Source organism: Miscanthus floridulus, chromosome 4 (genome assembly GCF_019320115.1).
Source record: "Miscanthus floridulus cultivar M001 chromosome 4, ASM1932011v1, whole genome shotgun sequence".
NCBI lineage: Eukaryota > Viridiplantae > Streptophyta > Magnoliopsida > Poales > Poaceae > Miscanthus > Miscanthus floridulus.
The window spans coordinates 15374382-15387765 of NC_089583.1; the positions used below are offsets into that span (position 1 = coordinate 15374382).

The window sequence follows — 13384 nt, forward strand, 5'->3', positions numbered from 1 at the left end:
ACTATGATAAGCATATGTAAAAACATTGGAGTTAGATGGCAGAGATGGAGGGAAGGGAGTTCAATTGGTTGCTAAATAGATCTGGAAGACAGAATTCTAACATATATGTTCTAGAGCTGCATGATGGGAAAGAGGGAGGGACTACCTGAGCACACTGCCCCTGAGCAGGGTCTTCTTGTAATACCGTGGGTGGATGGGTCTGTAGTGGTCTGCCTGCGAGCGGTCATCCCACTCCAACCTGTCCCACCATTCCTTCTCGCAGTCGCACTCCACTACCTTGTTGCTGCTGCCAATGTCAGGAAGGCGCGTGAGGTTCCAACAGCCCCTGATCTTGACGGTCTCAAGATTAGGTGCAGACATTCTGACCCCACAAATGTGCTGTAGCGAAGGGAGCTCATGCAGGTGGATACGCTTCAGCTTGGGGAAGTCTTTGGAATCTGGCTTATCTCTTTTGAAAGGAAATATCTCCCTGAGATCACCGCACCATGCAATCTCAAGGGTCTCAAGGAGGCGCAAGCTGTCCCCATCCTCGTCAAACCACCCCATGGTCAAAGGGAGTACGTGTACAAGCCTAGGGCAGAAGTCCAGGTGCAGCAAAGTCAGGTAATAAAATATACGGTCTCCCTTTGATGTTGAGATATAGCGTGACTTTAGGAGTTGGGATGCCCAGAATATTCTCAGCTGATAAGGAAAGCCAATGTATTGAACATTATCAAAGACAAAGTCCAGTTTGGGGCACCTCTCAATTCTGCACCACTCTGGGCCAGGCCATTGTGAACCATATTCATCTGAAGTGATACTAGTGATGGACGGGCAATCGTGCACATGCAGGATCTTAGCACAGTCAGTTACAAACCTTGGGACAGCAATAGTACTAGTCTCTTCACCACCTGGAGGTGATTTTGTCCTCATTTGGTCTTGTATGTGTATGTAGCACCTCTTTTCAGGAAGATCAGGAACATCCGGGCAAGGCCACATCCACATGATTCCCAGAGTATCAGCACCGCCTTCACTAGCTTGTTGTACGCGGTCCACGGAGATCTCTGTGTATACTGTAGGCGCAGGCTGCCGCTGCAGGTTTGCCAGCAATTGCTGCTCACGACTGCCTGCGCTCTTGAATATTCCTTCATCTTTGCCACCACCACCAACAGCGGTAGGATGAGGAGGAGAGGAAATCTCCACATATGCCTTGCGGGAATCAGAGTAGACTGGCTTCAGGGACGCAAGGAGCCTTGCATCCCGTACAGAAATGTGCCAGTCAAATTCACTGCTTGGCCGATTGCCATGTGGTGCAGCTGCAGGTGCTACTGATGCTCCAGTAGTAGCAGTACTAGTACCCCGCTTGGCCTTTTCTTCTCTAGATTGGGCTGTGGGTGCTGACAGCGTGGTGTCAATGCACAGCTTACCCAAGCCTTCTTCTTCCATTTGCTCTTCCTTCGGTGGCCACAGGATTGCACAAAGCTTCATGTAGATAGAGCTCATCAAGGTTCGGGATTGCTGTTGTACTGAGGTCTAGTGTTTTCACTGCCGTGCCTGAGATGTCTAGGGTGTGGAGCCACCACATTTGTCCTCCCAACAGTAGATTCTTCAGGTTAGTACATCCGCGGAAGGAGATCTTTTCAACCCCTCACATCCATCAACAATGATGACAGTCTCGAGGCACCAAACGTTGCTGCTGCTTACCCCTGGCCCAAATAAGCTCGTCATGGAACTGGAACCACCAGTCGTATTGTTTCCTGAAAAGTCAAGATGCTCCATCTTGTTCATCTCCGAGAACAGATCATTTTGTTGGCAACTGCAGCTGACACCAGACTTTTTCACTCGGAGCTTGCGGATGTTAAGCAATCGTCCCTGTAGCTGGCCCATGTCCCATCCTTTGGCTCCGATCACATTTAGCTCCCTGAGCTGGGTCATGAGAGCCAACATCTTCGCCGACAATATCTGATCACAGTCTGTGTAGCGCACGTCGAGCACCCACAGCCTCTGAAAGCACCGTCGAATGTCTTCCTCCTTCCCTGCTCCATCTGTGCTGGTCTTGTCGGTGCCTTGACAATGGTCAAGCCATAGAAACCTGAGGGCGTAGCAGCAGAGGAATGGAGGTGATTGGAAGTTGAAGGTGCAGCGTGAGAGCTTGAGAACACAAAGCTTGCCGGCATAGTGTTGGAAAATATCTCCGTTGGGAAGAGTTCTGTCCGGGATCTGATTGAACCCATAATTTGGTGAAATCCAACTTGGCTTGCTCTCGACGAACCTTGCCAAGTGAGAGGAGGGTAAGTATTGATGGTAGTCCACATCCAGTGCCATCTCAAACTGCAGTGCATCAGCAGCTCTCCACGATCCATCATCGTCACCATCAGCTCCAGCTTCTCTGTCTCCCTGTCCTTGCTGTTGTATGATGCCATCACATATCCAGTAGTTGGCGCCATGGGTGGCCCAGTCGTAGTCGACTGAATGGCGGCCTCTACAACAAAGCCCCAGCATGTACATGAAGCACTCTGCCACTTGTGTAGGCCGATCAACATAGCCCCCGCCAAGGCCAGTGTTAATCATGCGCACTTCTACTACTTCTGAAGCCTCTTTCTGTACAAGGTAGGACCAGAGCTCTGGTGGAAGTTTCTCCTTAGCATAACGTGAGGCCGCAGGCATAAAAGCATCAGTCGTCGTTCTTTCACTCTTCATGGTCTTGTCGACTTCCCTCCAGGGTATGAGCCGGAATCTCCCTTGGAATGTCCACAGGACCTTGTTGGTTGAAAACCCGGACAAAGGGAATCCACACAAACTTGCTAGATCGATCTCCTCATTGCTCCCATTGTGGAAAATCACCAAGAATCTGTGGTTCAGCTTCTGTATGTGTTGGTGTATCTCCCTGATGACTTGTTGTAGCTCAGCGCGGGATCCCTGGGCCACCCCACGGAAATCGTCCTCCTCGTCCTCCCTGTCGAACAACTCCATCACTTTATCGGGGAGCTTCAGCTGCTCCGCGACCGCCCGCTGAAGCGCTCTCCTGCTCTGCCACATCGAGCAGTCGATGTGGATGACCTGATCAAAGTCCTGTTCGGCCAGAGCTCTCTTCCCATCTGCTGAAGTTGTGGAGAGGCGTTGGGCGATGGCTCGGAGGACGGCGGACGCCCCCAGCCCGTCCCAGCCGTCGAAGTAGAAGACATTGTCTCTGCTACCGAGGGTTCTGGTAGTATTAGTCTTTTCCTTCAGCACTTGGAGAATTGTTTCAGCGGCGTCGTCTATCGTGTCGGCATAAATATCCTGCATACATATGCACAAATGCGTCAGGCCGTTGCGGATTAAGGTGGAGCAAAAACCAGAGGAGAGATCTTGCTTGCTGCAACCTGGGTGGATTACCTGAGTACGCATGATGGATTGGATTGAGGTAATTAACCGGCCACGCCGGTCAGTTCGCCTTGGAGGATTATTTGTGCGTTCGGTGTACCACTACTATATCTTCAGCGATTAATAATGCTGCTGCAACCTCCGCTTCATTTTGGAAGGGAATGGTCCATGCGCAGAGCTGCCAATGTCCAGCAGACCGATTCCATTTGGATTACAATATGGAATCTAACCCATCACGATCATTCCATCCGCTGACCTGATCAACACACAAACATGAAACTATTCACTCAATCCTGAAATATAGGAGATCTTCAGTTTTTTCTATATCAAATTATCTTAAGTTTATTTGACCAAGTTTGCAGAGTAAAATCTCAACTTCTATTACATCAAAAAGGTAAGTTACGAAAATACATTTCATAATGTGTCAAAGAAAGCTTATTTGGTGTCATAAATATTATTGTTCTTTTTTCTAGATTTTTTTGTGAAATTTATGACAACTTGAGTTAGAACAACCAAAAAATACATCATATTTCTGGACAGATGGGGTATTTAAGAACATATAAATTATCCGTGTATATGTAGCGTCTCATGCATCATAAATTTTATGCTATACGTATGATATATCCACTTCTCCAAATTAGTTGATTTCCATGATGCGCAAGAGCTACATGCAGCAGAGCAGCAACAGACGATGAACTTGAGTAGCAGGACATATATAAATATTTTCTTGTCGAATACGTAGCAGGAGATATGTAGAAAGACAAACGGATCAAACCAAAGATTGCATGTAATTTCAAACTAGTGGTTCTTCCCATGATTATGAGCATGTTACATACATTGCAGATGGACTTGAATTTGCAACGGAAGCGATCCAATAATTAAATTACATACCTCGCTTATGTTGAATTGGCATGCAGTAGCAGGATAGAAGCCAAAGAGATGGAACCGACGATTGAGCGAGTGTTGTGCTTGTGTGCGTGTATGAGGGAGAGTCCAGAGAGAAGCAATGTAGCCGGTGGTAGTATACAGAAACTTTGCTTTTTAGGCAAATGTTCAGATAAACTTTTCTTTTGTGTGTCTGTATGCTCATCAGAGATGATTCTTTGCTTATTGGGTGAGACAAAAGAAAACAAAAGACGATTCTTTGCTTGGAACCAGCTAACCGGCCGCTGCAGGATTTTCAAAAGATAAAGTTAATAAAGACATGCTAGTAATAAGTAGCACGCAAGGGCTCCTCTGTTTGTCTTCCTGATCTGGTCCTACAGTAGAGTAGAGGGTAATTGAGTACAGTATCCTTTTCTTTTGCTGCCTTGTGAGGGGCTCAAAGTGAGCAAAGTTAGGGAATCCAATGTCTCAGAAAACTTGATGTTTTAGCTTTTGGATAATATATAGGTTAGGTTCATATCAACTTGATGTTTCCATATGTTTCTTTTAATGAAAGGTATTTTTTTTCTTAATAGTCCTGTTGAGTATTAATCTATCTTAAAAATTCAAAAATATTAAAATTTTCATACGAAGGGAGTACTACTAGCTAGATGTAGAATCCGAGCTGCTGCTGTCGACCAGTGTTTCTTTAACAGTGGTCTATTATTAATTATAAATTAAAGAATGTTTGGAAGGCTCCATGCTAAATCTCACAAAATAAATCAAATAAAAAATAAATTTTAGAAAACTAGCATAATAGTATTTGGCCAACAAAATAACATTCCATATTAAATCTCAAGGTCTAGAAACTACCAGTTTAATCAAAGAAAGTAAAATAAAAATCTCCATTATACTACCTTCTTGGCAAAGACCAACTGGACCACTACAGTTCACTTGTACTCCTAATTCATTTGGTTATTTATTAGTTTGCGCCCATCTCTTCCGGTTAGACTTCATATATGTCTGCATGAAAAGTATATTACCCTTTTCAGTTTGTGATGTATATACTTTACGGTGCATGTATGCAGAATAATAAGTCATATCTATATTCTTTATATTCTACATTCTATATTTCTATATCCACATCTATATACTCTAATAAAGCTAATAATGTCCACTATATAAGGCGCATAAGGAGGTGGGAAGTAGAAGGCTTTGCTAAGGTGACCAGCACAGCAAGGCACAGGTGGTCCTGCACAAGCAATTGGTCGTTGGTGTTAGATAATTAGCTATTTTCATGGTCAATTTAATCCAGAAATAAAACATCAGTAGGTTTGTAACGACATATATGTGCATATATATATCACTAACAAATGCTACAGCATGCAAGTATGACATACAGATTGTACCCAGCGGAGGGTCCCATGCCGAGGGCATCGGAGGCTCCATTCGCACTAGTCGACATAGTGCGTTGCTCGAAGTCGTGGACCACAGTCGATGCAGGAAGGTGTTCGCAGTGCAGTCCCACGAACGGTCACCAGGAAGAAGACGGGTTCCGCGATCGATCACCAGGAAGAAGACGTCGGACGAGCAGTCACAGAATCGCTCCCCAAAAACCTAATCGCCGCACACCCCGTGCAAGGTTCGCAGGCGGACGAGGGTTCCAGAGGCATCTGCTTTCCCGCCACTCCGTGCGCGCAGAGGTACGGGACGGGGAAACCCAAAGGGCGGCTGAGATGTGGTCTCTCGGAAGCGAAGCGGAAGGGGGGGAGGAAGACTAACGGAGGACTTTCTGTTTTATGCCTGCGGCGGGGAGGGAGAGGGCCAGCGAAGGAATTCAGGAGTCGGAGATACGGAGAGACAGAGAGACGGGAACTGGCGCAATCAACTCACCTCCACCATCAATGAGAGAAACTCTCATAATTATGTGGATTAAGTGGCAAAACCTGGCCACGCCCGCCCGTCCGCTCGCTCAGCCGCCCGCCTACCTGCCTCGCCTTGCCACGCCACGCCCACGGCCCGGCTCGGTCCGGCTGGCGGCGGCGATGGCGACACGCGCGTGCGTGTGGCACTCTTTTGTCCTTTTCTCAGCTTCACAATTAAGATAGATGAATTTTCAACCAAATAAGCTGAGTAAACATTCAGTCAAAATCCCATACGGTATTAAACCATACAACGCTTAATGTTACGTACCTTAGAGTTTTATTTGATTTATTAAATATTATACGGGCCAAGCCCATAATATATCCAACAATCCCCACCAAACTCTAGGGTTTGTAATAATGTAGTCTTAGAATCATATTTCTTTTATATACTAGTGTTTCGATGGAGACTGTTAAGTTGAACATCCATCTAGAGCAATAGTTTCACTCAGTCACAACTGAACAATGGACTAAACCTTGAATTGATATTTTTGTGTGAGGTGAATGTCACTAAAGTCCTTAGCTGATACTTGGCTGCAAAAGGCATCCCCTCTATTTGAAGCATATGAGTCATACTCCAGTGCCTTTCATGAGTATTTAGAGATCACCCAAATCTTATAGACTTGACCAGCAGTCTGACTCATATAGGTGTGTTCCTCAAAAGATGTTCTGTAGGACAACATCTTTGCTTTAGCAAGTCACTTGGAATACATTAAGGTAAAAACCAACCTGCCTTACAGAAAGGAAAGATATGCATCAGAAATAGGTCTTACTAAGGATCTTTCCTCATAATTTACTACTAGCTTGTTTCATCATCCTACTTCACGGGATCTCCGATCACATAGAACAGGTTACCACTATAGTAAATTTCATGTGGGTCTCAAACCCATCTCTCTCGATGCACTTTCTATCACATTGCGTGATAGATCCTTAGTGAATTGATCTGCCAGATTGTTAGATGAGTAAACATAGTCCAACGATATTACTCCAGAATTTCTCAATTTTCTGACAGATTTTAGTCGGTTCTTAACATGCCTAGTAGACTTCATGTTATCCTTAAAACTGTTAACCTTCGTAATCACAGTCTGGTTATCGCAGTTCATAGAAATAACCGGTATGGATTTTTCAACAACTGGTAAATCCATAAGGAGATCATGAAGCCACTCGGCCTCAGATTCAGCGGTGTCTAATGCTGTGGGTTCTGCTTCCATTGTAGACTTCATTAAGATAGTCTGCTTACAAGACTTCCAGGAAACAGCACCACCTCCAAGCGAAAACACATATCCACTTGTGGCATAAAGCTCATCAACATCAGAGATCCAGTTGGCATCATAATAGCCTTCTAGCACCTTCGGATGTCCTGGTATAATGAATACCATAGCTCATAGTGCCTTTTAGATAGTGCATCACTCTCTCAAGAGCACGCCAGTGATTATCTCTCGGGTTTGACACAAACCGGCTCAGCTTGCACACAGCAAATGAGATGTCAGGCCTTGTTGCACTAGCAAGATACATGAGCAAACCAATGATCTGGGAATATCTTAATTGATCCCTTGCTATTCTCTGATTTTTCCTCAATAGCACACTCGGGTCATAAGGTGTAGGAGCAGGTTCACAGTCACTAAACCCAAAGCGACTCAGCACCTTTTTCACATAGTGGGATTGTAACAGAGTTACCCCACCATCACCTTCTCTCAGAAGCTTGATATTAAGAATAACATTAGCCTCTCCCAAATCTTTTATTTCAAAATTACTAGATAAAAATTCCTTCACCTCCTCAATCACTTTGAGGCTGGATCCAAAAATTAGTATGTCATCAACATATAAGCACAAAATAACTCCTTCACCCCCACCATACCGATAGTACACACATTTGTCAGCTTCATTCATAACAAAGCCAGCAGATGTTAGAGTTCTGTCGAACTTCTCATGCCACTGCTTAGGAGCTTGTTTTAGGCCATATAATGACTTCAATAATTTACACACCTTGCCTTCTTGACCATTTGCTACAAACCCATCTGGCTGATCCATATAGATCTCCTCCTCTAACTCTCCATTTAGGAAAGCTGTCTTAACGTCCATTTGATGAACGATAAGACCATAGGAGGCTGCTAGGGAAAGCAAAACTCGAATTGTAGTCAATCGGGCAACCGGTGAATAAGTATCAAAGAAATCCTCACCTTACTTTTGAGTATAACCCTTGGCCACAAGTCTTGCCTTGTAACTCTCGATAGTACCATCAGGCCTAAGCTTTTTCTTGAACACCCATTTGCACCCTATAGGCTTGTACCCATAAGGACGATCAACTATTTCCCAAGTTCTATTAGACATAATAGAATCCATCTCACTCCGTACTGCTTCCTTCCATAAGTCAGCATCAGGAGAGGAATATGCCTCTTCAATGGTCGTTGGTGTGTCATCCACAAGGTACACAATATAGTCGTCACCAAAAGACTTTGCAGTCCTCTGTCTCTTACTTTTTCTAATGAGTATAGTGTCATCCTCCTCAGGTTTTTACATATAGGGTTCCTCAATATGTTCTATTGGAGTAAATTTTTCATGCTCATGGGGAATTATAAATTCATGACCAGTCGTGCTAGGCGCATTTTTCATAGGAAATTCATTCTCAAAAAATGTAGTGTCTTCTAGATTCCATGATTGTATCAACAGCCATCTCAAGAACACTAGAATTTATAATTAAAAATCTATGACCCACGTTGTGAATAACATAACCAAGAAAAACACAATCAATAGTCTTGGGTCTGAGCTTTCGTTTTTTTTGTTTATTGGCACATTCACCTTTGCCAGGCAACCTCAAGTTCGCAGGTAAGAGAGATTAAAAATCTTCTTCTCCCATTCCTCGAATGGTATAATTTCTTTGTTCTTTGTGTGCACCCTATTCAGGACATGACACGCTGTCAATATAGCCTCACCCCACAATTCCTTAGATAGTCCCGCAGTCTCTAACATAACATTGACCAAATCAGTTAGAGTGCAGTTCTTTCTCTCTGTAATCCCATTGGACTTTGGTGAGTATGGTGGTGTCCTCTCATGAATAATTCCATGCACCGCGCAAAACTCAGAAAAATCATTTGAGAAATATTCTCCCCCGCGATCGGACCATAAACGTTTGATTTTCTTCTCAAGTTGATTTTCTACCTCAGCTTTATTGACTTTAAAATAATGCAACGCTTCATCTTTAGTTTTTAATAAATACACGTAGCAAAACCTAGTACAATCATCTATAAATGTCATGAAGTATCGTTTACCGCCTTTAGTCAATTCACCATTCATTTCGCATAAATCAGAATGAACGAGTTCTAATGATGCCAAGTTCCTCGCCTCAGCAGCCTTGTGAGGCTTGCGCGGTTGCTTCGACTGCACACACACACCTGACACTTAGAATCTTTGACTAAGTTAAATTTCGGGATTAAATTCAGATTTGCAAGCCGCGTGAGACAGCCAAAATTAATGTGACAAAGTCGTGAATGCCATATATTCAACTCATCCGAAACATTAACATTGTTCACTACTTTATTACACACATCATCAAGCAAAGATAAGCGGAACAAGCCTCCGCAATCATAACCTTTTCCAATAAATGTTTCATGTCTCGACACAACACACTTATTGGACTCAAGCACAATTTTAAAATCATCACGACACATTTGAGAACCGCTAACAAGATTCTTCTTGATAGAAGGGACATGCTGCACGTTCTTTAATAGCACCGTCTTTTACAAAGTAAACTTCAGAATGACCGTACCAGCACCAAGAACACGCGCATGCGAACTGTTTTCCATCAGCAAGGCTGTAGTCCTGCTAGCCTGATAGGAAGTAAACAAAGAAACATCAGCACACACATGAATATTAGCACCGCTATCCATCCACCACTCAGGTGAAAGACAAACTGAAAGAACAAAAGGTAAAGAATTACCATACCCAAATGTTCCTCCTCCAATCTCGCTAATCACCACGTTTGCTAATTTTTTTCTTGCTTATATTTGCGGTCTAGGCACGCACTTGTCCAATGCTCATCACTCCCGCAAACAAAGCAACCTCCACCTTTCTTGTTATTTTTCTTCTTAAACTGTGCAGTTTCCTTAGCCTTTGTATTGTTGTTCTCTTGCATGTTCTTCTTTTTATTATAGGATGCAAATGAGTTTTTCTTCTGCACCAAATTGGCAGCGGAAGACTCAACTCCTTTTCCACGGTTGTCTTTTGCTCTTGCCCTCTCCTCAACATTAAGAGATCCAATAAGCTCAGCCATACTAAACTCTTGTCTCTTATGTTTTAGAGAAGTAGCAAAATCCCTCCAAGAAGGTGGCAGCTTAGCGATTATACCACCGGCCATAAACTTATCGGGGTAACAGACATGGAAAATATTCTAGTTCATTTGCTAGCGCCTGTATCTCATGGGCCTGTTCCACTACAGAACGGTTTTCAACCATTTTGTAGTCATACAGATGCTCCATAAGGTACAGCTCACTACCAGCATTAGAAACTCCAAACTTTGCCTCAAGAGCATCCCATAACTCTTTGCCTGATGTGCAAGATATGTAGTTTTTCTCATACTTAGGATGAAGTGCACTAATCACGGCGCCTCAAAACATGTTATCGGCAGCCAAGACCTTTTGCTCATCCTCAGGAGTAAATTGTTCAGGCTTCCCCTGTGTGGCATGATAGCAATTCATAGCAGTCAACCATAACACCATCTTGGCACGCCATATCATAAAATTTTTGCCATCAAAATTATTCGGCTTCAAAGCAGCAGCAAAACCACTGATAGAAAATTTCCTAACATTAGGTTTTTGGATTGTTAGATAATTAGGCATTTTCATGGTCAATTTAATCCAGAAATAAAACATTAGCAGGCTTGTGATGACATATATATATATGTGTATATCACTAACAAATGCTATAGCATGTAAGTATGACATACAGATCGATACAGTAAGAACGCGAAGTGCGGTAATCACAGAGTTAAGATTGTACCTAGCGGAGGGCCCCATGCCGAGGGCATCGGAGGCTCCATTCGCACTAGACGACATAGTGCGTTGCTCGAAGTAGTGGACCACAGTCGATGCAGGAAGGTGTTCACAGTGCAGCCCCACGAACGGTCACCATGAAGAAGACGGGTTCCGTGATCGATCACCAGGAAGAAGACGTCGGACGAGCAGTCGTGGAATCGCTCCCCAAAAACCTAATCGCCGCACACCCCGTGCAAGGTTCGCAGGCTGACGAGGGTTCCAGAGGCACCGGCTCTCCTGCCACTCCGTGCACGCAGAGGTACGGGACGGGGAAACCCAAAGGGCGGCTGAGATGTGGTCTCTCGAAAATGAAGCGGAAGGGGGGAAGACTGATGGAGGACTTTCTGTTTTATGCCTGCGGCGGGGAGGGAGAGGGCCAGCGGAGGAATTCAGGAGTCAGAGATATGGAGAGACGGGAACTGGCGCAATAAACTTGCCTCCACCATCAATTAGAGAAACTCCCATAATTATGTGGATTAAGTGGCAAAACCTGGCCACACCCGCCTGTCCGCCACGCCACGCCACTCGCCTCCACCATCAATGAGAGAAACTACCATAATTATGTGGATTAAGTGGCAAAACCTGGCCACGCCCACCCGTCCGCTCGCTCGCCTGCCTCTCCATGGCTCATGGCTCACGCCCCTGGCCTAGCCCGGCCGGCGGCGGCACACGCGCGCGTGTGGCACTCTTTTGTCCTTTTCTCAGCTTCTCAATTAAGATGGATAATTTCCAACCAAATAAGCCGAGTAAATGTTTAGTCAAAATCCCATGCGGTATTAAACCATACAACGCTTAATGTTACGTACCATAGAGTTTTATTTGATTTATTAAATATTATACGGGCCAAGCCCATAATATATCCAACAGTTGGCCGTAGGAAGCCTCGCTTGATATTGTTGCTTTGTGATGATCAGAGTTGGTCATGTTTTTAGATTGGTAGCTTGCAGCAGACTATGGCAGCTAGCCCTGCAGGGCAGGTCTAGTTCAGTGTTGGACAACGTCGATTAGTGGCGCAAGCAGATCCGACGATGGTGTGACAACTACTTGGTTTGCAGTGGACTACGGAGCCAACCGTACATTGCAAAGGTTAGATTGATGTGGGACATTGTCGGTGACAATGACACAAGAGAGGGCGATGGTGTGTTCGCTAGACTGCTCTGTCTTTCAGGTGATGTTGTTGCAATGTGGCAATCGGCTTGCGGTGGTATGGTGCTTGTGGAGGCACATTTTAATGGCAAAGAGCTCTTTGCCGAGTGTCAATCATCGGGCCGAGTTTCAATAAACTCTCGGCAAAAATAAACTCTCGGCAAAAAAGGTTAACGAGATGGCACAGTGATGGCGCTTTTGCCGAGTGCATGATGGAAACACACTCGGCAAAGTTTCTAAACTTTGCCGAGTGTCAATCCCAAAACACTCGGCAAAGTTTCTAAACTTTTGCCGAGTGCCAACGCCAAAACACTCGGTAATGTTTCTAAACTTTACCGAGTGCCAACGCCAAAACACTCGGCAAACAAGCGCGCAACGGCTAGATTTTATGGTCACTTTATTGAGTGTCAAGTAGAATACACTCGACAAATCCAAAACACTCGGTAAAGAAGGTTCCTAGAATAATAGAAATTGGCCTCTTCGCCGAGTGTTTTGACTTGACACTCGGCAACGCATCTCTTTGCCGAGTGTTACACTCGGCAAAGCGACCAAACCTCCCCTTTTTTACTAATCTGTCACGTATAACGGACCCCTCTCAATTCACAATAGACCATCACAATTCACAATAAACCATTATCATAGGCATAATTATATGTCATAGGCATAATAAACCATCATCATACTTCACAATAAACCATCATCACATGCATAATAAACCATCATCACAAGTCACAATAAGCCACAAATGCAAATGCAATCACTGCAGAGGCCCTTGGAACCACTACGACCAATCCGGGTCTTGAGGCTGATTATTTGATGCCGTCGATTGATTCTGTACAAAAGAGAAGAGATTGCATGTGTGAAACAAGATTGATATTTATATGTGATGCACTTAATATCTAAAGTTCCTTGACACATGGAGATTGCACTTAATTCTACACAAAACAGAGAACTATGGAGCCCAAGCTAATCTTAAGAGTTTAGTTGTAATATTGCAAATGCACATGCCCAATATCATCCAGCCAACTCGTGGACCAAAACCTATCTAAACAAAGCATCAAGACTATCCATGACTCT

At 44.3% G+C, this 13384-nt stretch overlaps 1 pseudogene; it reads right to left on the reverse strand.

Annotated features, from left to right (window-relative positions):
* Window positions 1-141: 141 nt before the first annotated feature.
* LOC136551011 (uncharacterized) lies at window positions 142-4333 on the reverse strand (annotated as a pseudogene).
* Between the last annotated feature and the right edge of the window lie 9051 nt (window positions 4334-13384).